This window comes from Spermophilus citellus (assembly GCF_964194105.1).
Source record: "Spermophilus citellus genome assembly, chromosome: 4".
NCBI classification, from domain to species: Eukaryota; Metazoa; Chordata; class Mammalia; order Rodentia; family Sciuridae; genus Spermophilus; species Spermophilus citellus.
The window spans coordinates 46,063,302-46,075,704 of NC_138185.1; the positions used below are offsets into that span (position 1 = coordinate 46,063,302).

Below are 12,403 nucleotides of genomic sequence, written 5' to 3' on the forward strand. Positions count from 1 at the left end.
GCTGAAGTGGCCTAATTCAGTGGTTTGAGATAGCACCAAGTCGGACTTGCCCACAATGCCAAATCTAGGTTGGCAAAAGAACCATTATCAATAAGCTCTTCTTTGACTTTGCCCAGGAGGAGCAGAGTGTCTTGGATGCAGAATTCTTAAAGAATTAACTGGACAATATCAGAGCCTGGCTTTCCCAGAAAGAAAGAGAGAAACGGGACAGCCAGGTTATTATCGACACTCTGCGAGACACTCTGGAAGAGCACAATGCCACTGTGGAATCTCTGCAAAAGGCCTTAGGCAAGGCTGAGATGCTATGCTCTACACTCAAAAAGCAGATGAAGTTCTTGGAGCAGCAACAAGATGAGGCTAAACAAGCACGCGAGGAAGCCTGCAGACTCAAGAGCAAGATGAAGAACATGGAGCAGATTGAGATCCTACTCCAGAGTCAGCAGCCTGAGGTGGAGGAGATGATTCGTATGGGTATGGGACAATCAGTGGTGGAGCAACTGGCTGTGTATTGTGTGTCGCTCAAGAAAGAGTATGAGAAATACATTGTTCCATGGCCTTCTTGCTTTCAGTGTCTGTGATGAAAAATTCGTTGTTAACCTTATTGGTTTACCCCTGAATGTAATCTGTCTCCTTTCTCTTGTAGCTTTTAATATTTTCTCTTTGTTCTGTATATTGGATATCTTCATAACAATGTGTCTTGGCGTTGGTCTACTGTGATTTTGTGTGCTCGGTGTCCTGTATGCATCTTCAATTTGTATATCTGTTTCCTTTTTTATTTCTGGAAAGTTTTCTGTAATTATTTCATTCAGCAGGTTACTCATTCCCTTGGTTTGAATCTCTGTACCTTCTTCTATCCCGATGACTCGTAATTTTGTTTTTTTTATGTTATCCCATAACTCTTGGATGTTTTTCTCGTGATTTTTTACCAGCCTTTCTGAGTTGGCTAGACTCTTTTCAAGATGATATATTTTGTCTTCATTATCTGACGTTCTGGCTTCTACTTGCTCCACTCTGTTAGTGATACTCTCAATTGAGTTTTGAATTTGGTTTATCGTTTCCTTCATTTCTAGAATTATTGTTTGATTATTTTTTATAATCTCTATCTCCTGATAAAGATGCTTAACTTCTTCTTTTATCTGTTTATGTAATTCATTCTCAATGTGTTCTTTCGCTGCTTGAATTTGCTGTCTTGTATCCTCTTTAAGGTTCCATTCCATCTGTCTAAGGTGTTCCTTGAGTTCTTTATATGACCATTTTTCTGATGACACTAGGTCCTCCTGAATATTTAGGCTGTCCTGCATTGTTTGTACTCCTTTTCTTCCTTGCTTTTTGAAGCTGCTCATGTTACTTCTTGCTATGTTTGACTGATGAGTTACTGTTTACTCCTATAAATTTATTAGATGCTTGGGAGGAAAGGTATTAGAAGGGAAGGGAAGAAGTCACTAAAGAGAATGAGAGTAAGCAGGTAGAATTCAAGGAAGGGGGGATAAGATAATTGAAAAGACAAAATAAGAAAAAAAAATAGTAAATAAAAAAGAAAAAAATTAAAAAAAAATAATAAAAAAAATTAAAATTAAAATTAGAAAAAAAAATTGTAAAAAAAAATTTTTAAAAAAACAACAAGAAAGAATAATGAAAATGAAAGAAAAACCCAAATCAAAAAAAAGAGAAAAGAAAAAAAAAGAAAAAACTAATAAATACAGTCTTAGAGTTTTATTAACTTCTCTTCCAGTAGGTGGCGCTGTGCCCACCAGGCCAAGTTTCTCCTGTCAATACGCGGGAACCAATCACTGTGCAGCAGCTCCTCCCAGACTGGGTGAGTCTCCAATCCTGAGTGCCTAGGGCCTCCTCTTGTGTCTAGTCACTTCCCACTTTTCCTCTAGCCAGGCCCCTCTCACGGGTGCCGCTCACCACAATACTGGCTACACGCCAGGTCTGCTGCTCCCGGGAGCCCTGTTTTCATGAACAACTGGGCACACTCTTCCAGTTTGCCATTCCCTCAGACCCTAAGTTTGTAGAGCTTGGGGCTGAGAATCCTCAGCGAATTTTACTTGTCCTCCAGTAGCCACGCCCCCGGTAGCTGGTGCAAGAGACCTCAGCTGTCAGCACTGGTGGGAGCGGTAGTTCCGCGCCGCGGAGTCCCGCGCCACCACTGATTCCCTCGGTCTGGCTATCGTGCTCACGGGAGAGCTGGGAGGGGCCCTTACGGGAAAGCTGGGAAGGGCCCTTAAGGTTTCCCCGATGTGTGGAGAGGGAAGGCTAGGGAATTACACACCTGTAGCCGCAGGTTTCAATGAAGTTATCTCCTCCACCGCAGTCTGATGACGTCAGTTCTCTGCCATGGTGGTATCTCTTGCAAATGGTGACAGTTCGTTTCCCTTTGCCAGGCAACCAATGCAACGGGTGGGTCCTTACTGTCTCTCCCAAGCCCCGTTTCAAACCTGTGGCCACTACCTATGAAGGCTCGGTAGGCATTTACCTCCGTAGGATGAGAAGGGCTGACCAGTTGTTTCAGCCGGATGGATTAGTGCTGAGTCACAGCTGTTTGTCTGCGGGAAGCAGGAGCTTGAATTCAGCCGATCCGGGCTCAGTGTGTGTTCTGAGAGGCCCAGACTGTTCGCCCAAGATCCACGTCAGCTCAGCATTGCCTAGTGATCCTGAGCAAACAGATTTAGGTTGTTTATGACTCCCTATGCCTGCACAGCTGAAGAGGTCAGAGACTTGATCTCTCTTCGCCCGCCGCCATGTTGAAATCCAAACACTGAAAGACAATGGATGCCAAACAAGAATTCTGTATCCAGCAAAATTAAGCTTCAGGTATGACAACGAAATAAAAATCTTTCATGATAAACAAAAGTTAAAAGAATTTGCAGCCAGAAAACCAGCATTGCAAAGCATTTTGAGCAAAACAATACACGAGGAAGAAATGAAAAACAATAACCAAAACCATCACTAGGAAGTGCCTCGGTAAAGACAGAGGGCGAGGGGAAAGATAATCATGGAGAAACAAATTAAATTTTTTAAAAAAAGGATAAATAATCAAACATGGATGGAAGTACAAACCATATATCAATAGTAACTCTGAATGTTAATGGCTTAAACTCTCCAATAAAGTGACATAGGCTGGTATCATGGATTAAAAAAACAAATCCAACAATATGCTGCCTCCAGGAGACACATCTGATTGGAAAAGACATACACAGGCTGAAGGTGAAAGGATGGGAAAAAATATACCATGCACACGGTCCTCGTAAGCAAGCAGGGGTGGCCATCCTCATATCGAATAAAATCGACTTCAAGACTAAGTTAATCAAAAGGGAAAAAGAAGGACACTATATACTGTTAAAAGGAACCATTCACCAACAAGACATAACAATTATCAATATTTATGCACCAAATAATGATGCTGCGACATTCATAAAACAAATTCTCCTCAAGTTCAAGAATCAAATAGACCACAACACAATAATTATGGGTGACTTCAACACACCTCTGTCACCATTGGACAGATCCTCCAAACAAAAGTTGAATAAAGAAATTATAGAACTCAATATCACAATCAATAACCTAGACTTAACTGACATATATAGAATATATCAACCATCATCAAATGGATATACTTTTTTCTCAGCAGCACATGGATCCTTTTAAAAAATAGACCATATATTATGCCATAGGGCAACCCTCAGTAAATATAAAGGGGTGGAGATAATACCTTGCATTTTATCTGATCATAATGCAAAGAAACTAGAAATCAATGATGAAAGAAGGAAGGAAAAATCCTACATCACATGGAAAATGAACAATATGTTACTGAATGATCAATGGGTTACAGAAGACATAAAGGAGGAAATCAAAAAATTCTTAGAGATAAATGAAAATACAGACACAACATATCGGAATCTATGGGACACAATGAAAGCAGTTTTAAGAGGAAAATTCATCGCCTGGTGGTCATTACTCAAAAAAAGAAAAAACCAACAAATAAATGAGCTCACACTTCATCTCAAAGCCCTAGAAAAGGAAGAGCAAAACAACAGCAAATGTAGCAGAAGGCAAGAAATAATTAAAATCAGAGCGGAAATCAATGAAATTGAAACAAAAGAAACTATTGAAAAAATTAACAAAACTAAAAGTTTGTTCTTTGAAAAAATAAATAAGATCGACAGACCTTTTGCAATGCTAACGAAGAGAAGAAGAGAGAGAACTCAAATTACTAACATACAGGATGAAAAAGGCAATATCACAACAGATGCTACAGAAATACAGAAGACAATTAGAAATTATTTTGAAAACCTATATTCCAATAAAATAGAAGATACTGAAGACATCGATAAATTTCTTAAGTCATATGATTTGCCCAGACTGAGTCAGGAGGATACACACAATTTGAACAGACCAATATCAATGGATGAAATTAAAGAAGCCATCAAAAGACTACCAACCAAGAAAAGCCCAGGACCGGATGGGTATACAGCGGAGTTTTACAAAACCTTTAAAGAAGAATTAATACCAATACTTTTCAAGTTATTTCAGGAAATAGAAAAAGAGGGAGCTCTTCCAAATTCATTCTATGAGGCCAACATCACCCTGATTCCGAAACAAGACAAAGACACCTCAAAGAAAGAAAACTACAGACCAATATCTCTAATGAACCTAGATGCAAAAATCCTCAATAAAATTCTGGCGAATCGAATACAAAAACACATTAAAAAAATTGTGCACCATGATCAAGTAGGATTCATCCCTGAGATGCAAGGATGGTTCAATATACGGAAATCAATAAATGTTATTCACCACATCAATAGACTTAAAGATAAGAACCATATGATCATCTCGATAGACGCAGAGAAAGCATTCGACAAAGTACAGCATCCCTTTATGTTCAAAACATTAGAAAAACTAGGGATAACAGGAACTTACCTTGACATTGTAAAAGCTATCTATGCTAAGCCTCAGGCTAGCATCATTCTGAATGGACAAAAGTTAAAGGCATTCCCTCTAAAATCTGGAACAAGACAGGGATGCCCTCTATCACCACTTCTATTCAATATAGTTCTCGAAACACTGGCCAGAGCAATTAGACAGACGAAAGAAATTAAAGGCATAAAAATTGGAAAAGAAGAACTTAAATTATCACTATTTGCAGATGACATAATTCTATACCTAGAAGACCCAAAAGAGTCTACAAAGAAACTACTAGAACTAATAAATGAATTCAGCAAAGTGGCAGGATATAAAATCAACACGCATAAATCAAAGGCATTTCTGTATATCAGCAACAAAACTTCTGAAACGGAAATGAGGAAAAACACTCCATTCACAATATCCTCAAAAAAAAAATACTTGGGAATCAACCTAACAAAAGAGGTGAAAGATTTATACAATGAAAACTACAGAACCCTAAAGAGAGAAGTAGAAGAAGATCTTAGAAGATGGAAAAATATACCCTGTTCATGGATAGGCAGAACTAACATCATCAAAATGGCGATATTACCAAAAGTTCTCTATAGGTTTAATGCAATGCCAATCAAAATCCCAACGGCATTTCTTGTAGAAATAGATAAAGCAATCATGAAATTCCTATGGAAAAATAAAAGACCCAGAATAGCAAAAGCAATTCTAAACAGGAAGTGTGAATCAGGCGGTATAGCGATACCAGATTTCAAACTATATTACAGAGCAATAGTGACAAAAACAGCATGGTACTGGTACCAAAACAGGCGGGTGGACCAATGGTATAGAATAGAGGACACAGAGACTAGTCCACAAAGTTACAACTATCTTATATTTGATAAAGGGGCTAAAAGCTTGCAATGGAGGAAGGATAGCATCTTCAACAAATGGTGTTGGGAAAACTGGAAATCCATATGCAACAAAATGAAACTGAATCCCTTTCTCTCGCCATGCACAAAAGTCAACTCTAAGTGGATAAAGGAGCTAGATATCCAATCAGAGACTCTGCGTCTGATAGAAGAAAAAGTTGGCTCCGATCTACATATTGTGGGGTCGGGCTCCAAATTCCTTAATAGGACACCCATAGCACAAGAGTTAATAACAAGAATCAAAAAATGAGACTTACTTAAACTAAAAAGTTTTTTTCTCAGCAAGAAAAACAATAAGAGAGGTAAATAGGGAGCCTACATCCTGGGAACAAATTTTTACTCCTCACACTTCAGATAGAGTCCTAATATCCAGAGTATACAAAGAACTCAAAAAATTAGACAATAAGATAACAAATAACCCAATCAACAAATGGGCCAAGGACCTGAACAGACACTTCTCAGAGGAGAATATACAATCAATCAACAAGTACATGGAAAAATGCTCACCATCTCTAGCAGTCAGAGAAATGCAAATCAAAACCACCCTAAGATACCATCTCACTCCAGTAAGATTGGCAGCCACTATGAAGTCAAACAACAACAAGTGCTGGCGAGGATGTGGAGAAAAGGGTACACTTGTACATTGCTGGTGGGACTGCAAATTGGTGCGGCCAATTTGGAAAGCAGTTTGGAGATTCCTGGGAAAGCTGGGAATGGAACCACCATTTGACCCTGCTATTGCCCTTCTTGGACTATTCCCTGAAGACCTTAAAAGAGCATGCTACAGGGATACTGCCACATCGATGTTCATAGCAGCACAATTCACAATAGGTAGACTGTGGAACCAACCCAGATGCCCTTCAATAGATGAATGGATAAAAAAAAATGTGGCATTTATACACCATGGAGTACTATGCAGCAATAAAAAATGACAAAATCATAGAATTTGCAGGGAAATGGATGGCACTAGAGCAGATTATGCTTAGTGAAGCTAGCCAATCCCTAAAAAACAAATACCAAATGTCTTCTTTGATATAATGAGAGCAACTATGAACAGAGCAGGGAGGAAGAGCAGGAAGAAAAGATTAACTTTAAACAGAGACATGAGGTGGGAGGGAAAGGGAGAGAAAAGGGAAATTGCATGGAAATGAAGGGAGACCCTCATTGCTATACAAAATTACATATAAGAGGTTGTGAGGGGAATGGGAAAATAAACAAGGAGAGAAATGAATTACAGTAGATGGGGTAGAGAGAGAAGATGGGAGGGGAGGGGAGAGGGGATAGTAGGGGATAGGAAAGGTAGCAGAATACAACAATTACTAATAGGGCATTATGTAAAATTGTGGATGTGTAACCGACGTGATTCTGCAATCTGCATTTGGGGTAAAATTGGGGGTTCATAACCCACTTCAATCTAATGTATGAAATATGATATGTCAAGAGCTTTGTAATGTTGTGAACAACCAATAAAAAAATAAAATAAAATAAATGATCAAAAAAAAAAAAAAAGAAAGAGTATGAGAATCTAAAAGAGGCCCAAAAGGCCTCGGGGGAGTTGGCTGACAAGCTGAGGAAGGACTTGGTCTCCTCCAAAAGCAAGTTGCAGACAGTCTACTCTGAATTGGATCAGGCCAAGTGGGAACTGAGAGTGGCCCAAAAGGACTTACAGAATGCTGACAGGGAAATCATGAGCCTGAAAAAGAAGCTTAATGATGTTGCAGGAAACCTTGAATCTGCCACCAGTGGCCAGTGAGACTGACAACCGCCTGGTTTTAGAGAGCCCAGCTCCTGTGGAGATGCTGAACCTGAAGCTCCGCCGGCCATCGTTTGGTGATGATGTTGACCCTGATGGTACCTTCAATGTGGATACCCCCCAAGCCCAGCCCTCAACTCCCAGCATAGCCACTCCAAGAGGCCATGCCTTGAGAAGGCACACTCTCCTGTTCAGGACATTCTCCAGAAGATGCCCAGAGGTCCCAGCTCTCTTTGGATGGCCAGCACTGTGCAAGAGAGCCAGATGAGGACCCTGCTGGTGCCTTCCCTGTCTTTATCCGGAAAGCTGTTCTGGGCCAGAAACAGCCAAAGAGGGCCATAGTAGAGTCCTGTTGCAGCACAGATGTGGTAAGAACAGGTTTTGATGGCCTTGGAGGCCAGACAAAATTCATAGAGCCTACTAACACAGCCATGATTCGCCCGCTGCCTGTTCAACCCAAGACGAAGGCTAAGCAGAGAGTGAGGGTGAGGACTGTAAACCCTTCCTCCCAGGCCAAGTTGGACACCTTCCTGTGACGATGAGAACAGTGAATCTGAGCACTGGCCAGACACATGCCTCCAACTGGAAGACTGGTCAGCAGTGTTTGGAGGGATGGCCCCTCTTCTAGGATGAGCCCTGAGGGCAAGGGCAGAAAAGCAGATGAATGGTAGAGTGACAGAGATTGTGCACTTCCTTTGTTCACCTTGCCCTGTTCTGCCACATATGGCTGACACTACCAGCTTACCGTTCCCATCAGCAAGCGCCTGCTCCTGGTTGCAGCCTCTTGTTTAGGGCCACAATCTGATGTGGCCAGGTTCTTTCTGGACCTGGAGACCAGGATCACTTGTTGACTGTATGCATAAAAGTGCTTGAGATTTTCTCAGCCTGAGTCTGAGTTTCTGCCTGCCGCCCTCACTGCATGGCCTGATCTGGGCCTGGCCTGGTCCAAGCACGGTGGGGGGTAGGGAATGGGGAATGATGGAGTGGGGAGGACAGGGAAAGATTTCCATGTAAAATATAAAATAATTTTTTTCTGGCAAAAAAAAAAGATAACTAATGGTTTATACTAGCTAAACTCCACTGAAAAGTGAGGTTGGTGTTTTTCTTAACCCTACTTGCTAGGAAGCTAAGAGAATACTGAATACTAGGTGTGGTAACTCTGGTTATGATTTGAGACACACACCTCATCCCACTGAAAGCAAACTCTAAAGTGACAAATTGGGAATAAGTGGCTTATTAGTGAAGTGATTCCAGGAAGCATTATAAGGGATTAAGAAAGGAGAAAAGCTAACATAAAGCAGGTTCATGTAAATATTATCCACTGAGGGCAACTGGGAATTTTCCCAAGAGACTGTGTAGAGCCATATCTAGCTGCCACACTTCAGGTCAAGGAGCTTGAGTCTCTGTCAAACATCTCTTGTCCCATATTGGTTGAGGGTCCTGAGAGTCTCTGGGTTGCCACAACTGAAGAGATACAGAAAGCCATTAACATGTACAGGAGCTGTCCACAGGAGACCCCATGGCAGGCCAAGGCCTTATAGCAGGGCACTGGTGGCTTTCCAAGCACCAGTTCCTGCTACAAACACCTCATTCCTGTCTCTATTGTAGCAGCCTTTCCACTGACTCAAACTCTTTTTTAGAAGTAGACAGAGTGCAAATTATTTTTCAAAATCAAGATTCATTCATTAGAGTTTGCCACATATTACTTTGGAGTGTATTTAAGAAGTAAGTCTTAATGGAGGAGCCACAATGTGTCTTCACTCATTATCATTCAAGCTGATCAAAAACCACAGGAGAGAAAAGTGCTCACCTCCAGTAGACCCCTGGTGCTAGTAGACTCATTAACTAAAACTGATGATCCAGATTTCTTGCTTCTTTCCCACTCCCACCAGCTGCTCGCCTTTTTCCTTTTCACTGCTCATTAGCACCAATAACAAAGGAGCAATGTTGGGCTCAGAACCACAGGAGTTCTTTTTTTTTTTTTTAACTTGATTCAGACCACAATGAAATCGAAACTCATATCATAATATAATATTTTCATTTATTGTTTGTGATAAAATGCACATAGCAGATACTTCATCATTTGTCCATTTTTAGCATTTTAAATGTACATTAAGTATATTCACATTGTTGTGCACCCATCACTACCATTCATCTCCAGAACTTTTCAATAGATGGTAGAATTTTGCATTAACTGTGGATTTTGCTTTTCCATTGTGTTCCTATTCCACATTTATTCAGAAATATAAGAATTGGCTAGATTAAGTTAAAATGTCACTTCTAGGAAGTGAAAAATAAAGTCTGGTCCACCTAATATCAAATAATAAAAGAATATTATGTTATTTATATAATAGTATATAATAAACCATCCCAAAATATAATGGCTTAAAACAATGACCACTTATTTAGTCACTATCCCAAGCAATGGCACTTTGGGCTGGACTCAGTTGAGGGATTCTGCCTATCTGGACCAGATAGAATTGATCTTGGCTATGTCAAGACATTTGTGAGTTGCTAGGTCAGCTGGACACTGGCTGTTATAAATGGCTCATCTCGGCTCCATGTGGTCTCTCATCCTCCAGCAAGCTTATTCACATGAAGTTCGGCAAGACTTAAGGGCAGCAAGAAGACCAATGCTCAAGTGTTTTTCATGTCTCTACTTTCATTGTATTTGTTATTTTTCCACTGTCCAGAGAAAGCTATGTGACTGAGCCTAGAGTTAATACAAAGGGGACTATCAAGAAGTATGTATATGAGAAGATAAAAACCAATTGGGACATTTCTGTAATTAATCCACCATTCATGTTCTGGGACTAGAATTCTACATGAAAATCATTATTCTTCTGAGATTGTCTTGATATTCCAGTCCCTCTCTGTTGCCCAGACAAACATTCTAAAGAGTTGAATTTTTGTAACTGAAACAATTGAGCCATAGGTCTTCTGACTTTGGAAGTCATCCATCTTTATGATCCAAGAAAATCATTGAATCCAAGCCACATTTTTGTTCTCTGACCCAAACAGATGGGATCTACTATAGACATCTGAAAGTTGTCTTGCATCATATCTTCTGCTCCTGAAAAACATCAAGAGATTGGAAGAGATTTGTGTGACAGAAGAGGAAAGGACAAAGGAAACTGCTGAGTTGTTATTCTATTTTCATTTTTAAATATTCCTATCTCCAGTCCATACCATGTTCTTACTAGTAAAGTGCAATCCATTTTTGGCTAAATAGGCTTTTCTGTTTAAAGAATTTACAAAATAAAGTAATAAATGTACTCTGTTTCTTACATCAGAATTTGGGGAAATTAAATATCTGATTCATAATTTTTATTATTTGGATCAAGAATCTGTCAAAGTCAGGAAGCCCATAATTTCAGATTAAAGATGTCAACTACATTTATTTTTTTCTTTGTATTTCAGTTGGTCCAAAGTATCCATAGAGGATTGGTTCTAGGACCCCCTTAAATACCAAAATCTATGGATTGCTTCAAGTTGCTTAAATGAAATGGTATAGCATTTGCATATAACCTATACATGTCTCCTGCATGATTTAAATCATTTCTAGATTGCTAATAATTCCTAAGTTATATGTGAATTGTTGTTATACAGTACTCTATAGGGAATAATGTCAAGAAAAAATGGCTATACATGTTCAGTACAAACACAGCTGTCAGTGGCCTAATTAAATACAATGTGATTTTCTGTTGGTTGAATCTGCAAATGTAGATAGATACAAACTATGCTTTTATTTTACAGAACTATTACTCCTGGTAGTAAATTTGCTGTCCTTCTTACTCCAGACTTCTAGTCCCTAGTCATCTGGTTACATTGGGTCTTGTATGAAAGAGAATTTTGCAAATAGGAATTACAGATCTGAATCCAACCAAATGCCTATGATGCTCTCACATCTCAAGTTCACCCTCTCCAGCCATCTCTGTAGTGAAGATACTGCTTAATGCACACACCACATGCCTCCCTAATGATGCTTTCCAGTGTCATGCTGCATTCTCCTCTCTGTTACAATAAGCACTCTGTGGTCTCCAGTGCCTAGGCCAAGTACCCATTAATTTTTATGCTTCTTGAGATTTATGGGTGACCTAGTGGTTTGCAGGCAAAGGTTCCCCTAATGGGAGAGTAAATAGGATTCATTTATCAAGGAACAGCAACCATCAGTCTTCCTATCATAGGAGAAGAGAAATTGGGTTGGTAAAGGGAACATGCACAGTCTGCACAGTGTAGGCTCTGTGAATTCTCCAACTGGCCAACCTGGAATACTGTTATTGGAAAGATTGGATAAAAGGTAGAGAGTTAGCTGATACTCACAAGTGCATAGAGCTGCTTTTCCTTTCCCTAACTAGAAGTTTCCCTCTTGATATAAAGTCAGAGACAGAAGTTATTCCAGGAGCAAGTTGCATTCCAATATCTTACAAATTTGTTTCTAATACACCCAGATTCTAGTTGCTGCCCCTGGCAGGTTGTCTCCCTCTCAGCAACTTTTCTTCATTGTATAAAACTTTAGTAAAGTAATACTAGCCATTATCCATGTGCAATTCACTTGTACATATTGCCTATAAAATTCCACATCTACGTTGATCTTTGATTTAGTCATCAAGTTCTGACAATAGAAATAAACAACCAATCCAATGGCTTATTCATATGGCATCTCCCATGGCAAAAAAAAAAAAAAAAAAAAGCAATGTTGAGATCAAAACCACAGCAGGTAGGATCTGGGCACTAACAATTTCTGACTGAATGAATTTCCTGTGACCCATCAGTTAAAACATCACCTGGGGCTGAACTTTTACAACAGGGTAGATTGTAATCA

General features: G+C 39.7%; 1 pseudogene across 1 annotated transcript in view; it reads left to right on the forward strand.

Annotated features, from left to right (window-relative positions):
• LOC308648139 (E3 ubiquitin-protein ligase TRAIP-like) overlaps nucleotides 1-8,114 on the forward strand; it is a 158,134-nt pseudogene extending 150,020 nt beyond the window's left edge. Inside the window, exons 4-5 of the transcript in view lie at nucleotides 8-536; nucleotides 7,348-8,114. The product of the transcript in view is annotated as an E3 ubiquitin-protein ligase TRAIP-like (transcript). The remainder of the gene's footprint in view (nucleotides 1-7; nucleotides 537-7,347) is intronic.
• Nucleotides 8,115-12,403: the final 4,289 nt, after the last annotated feature.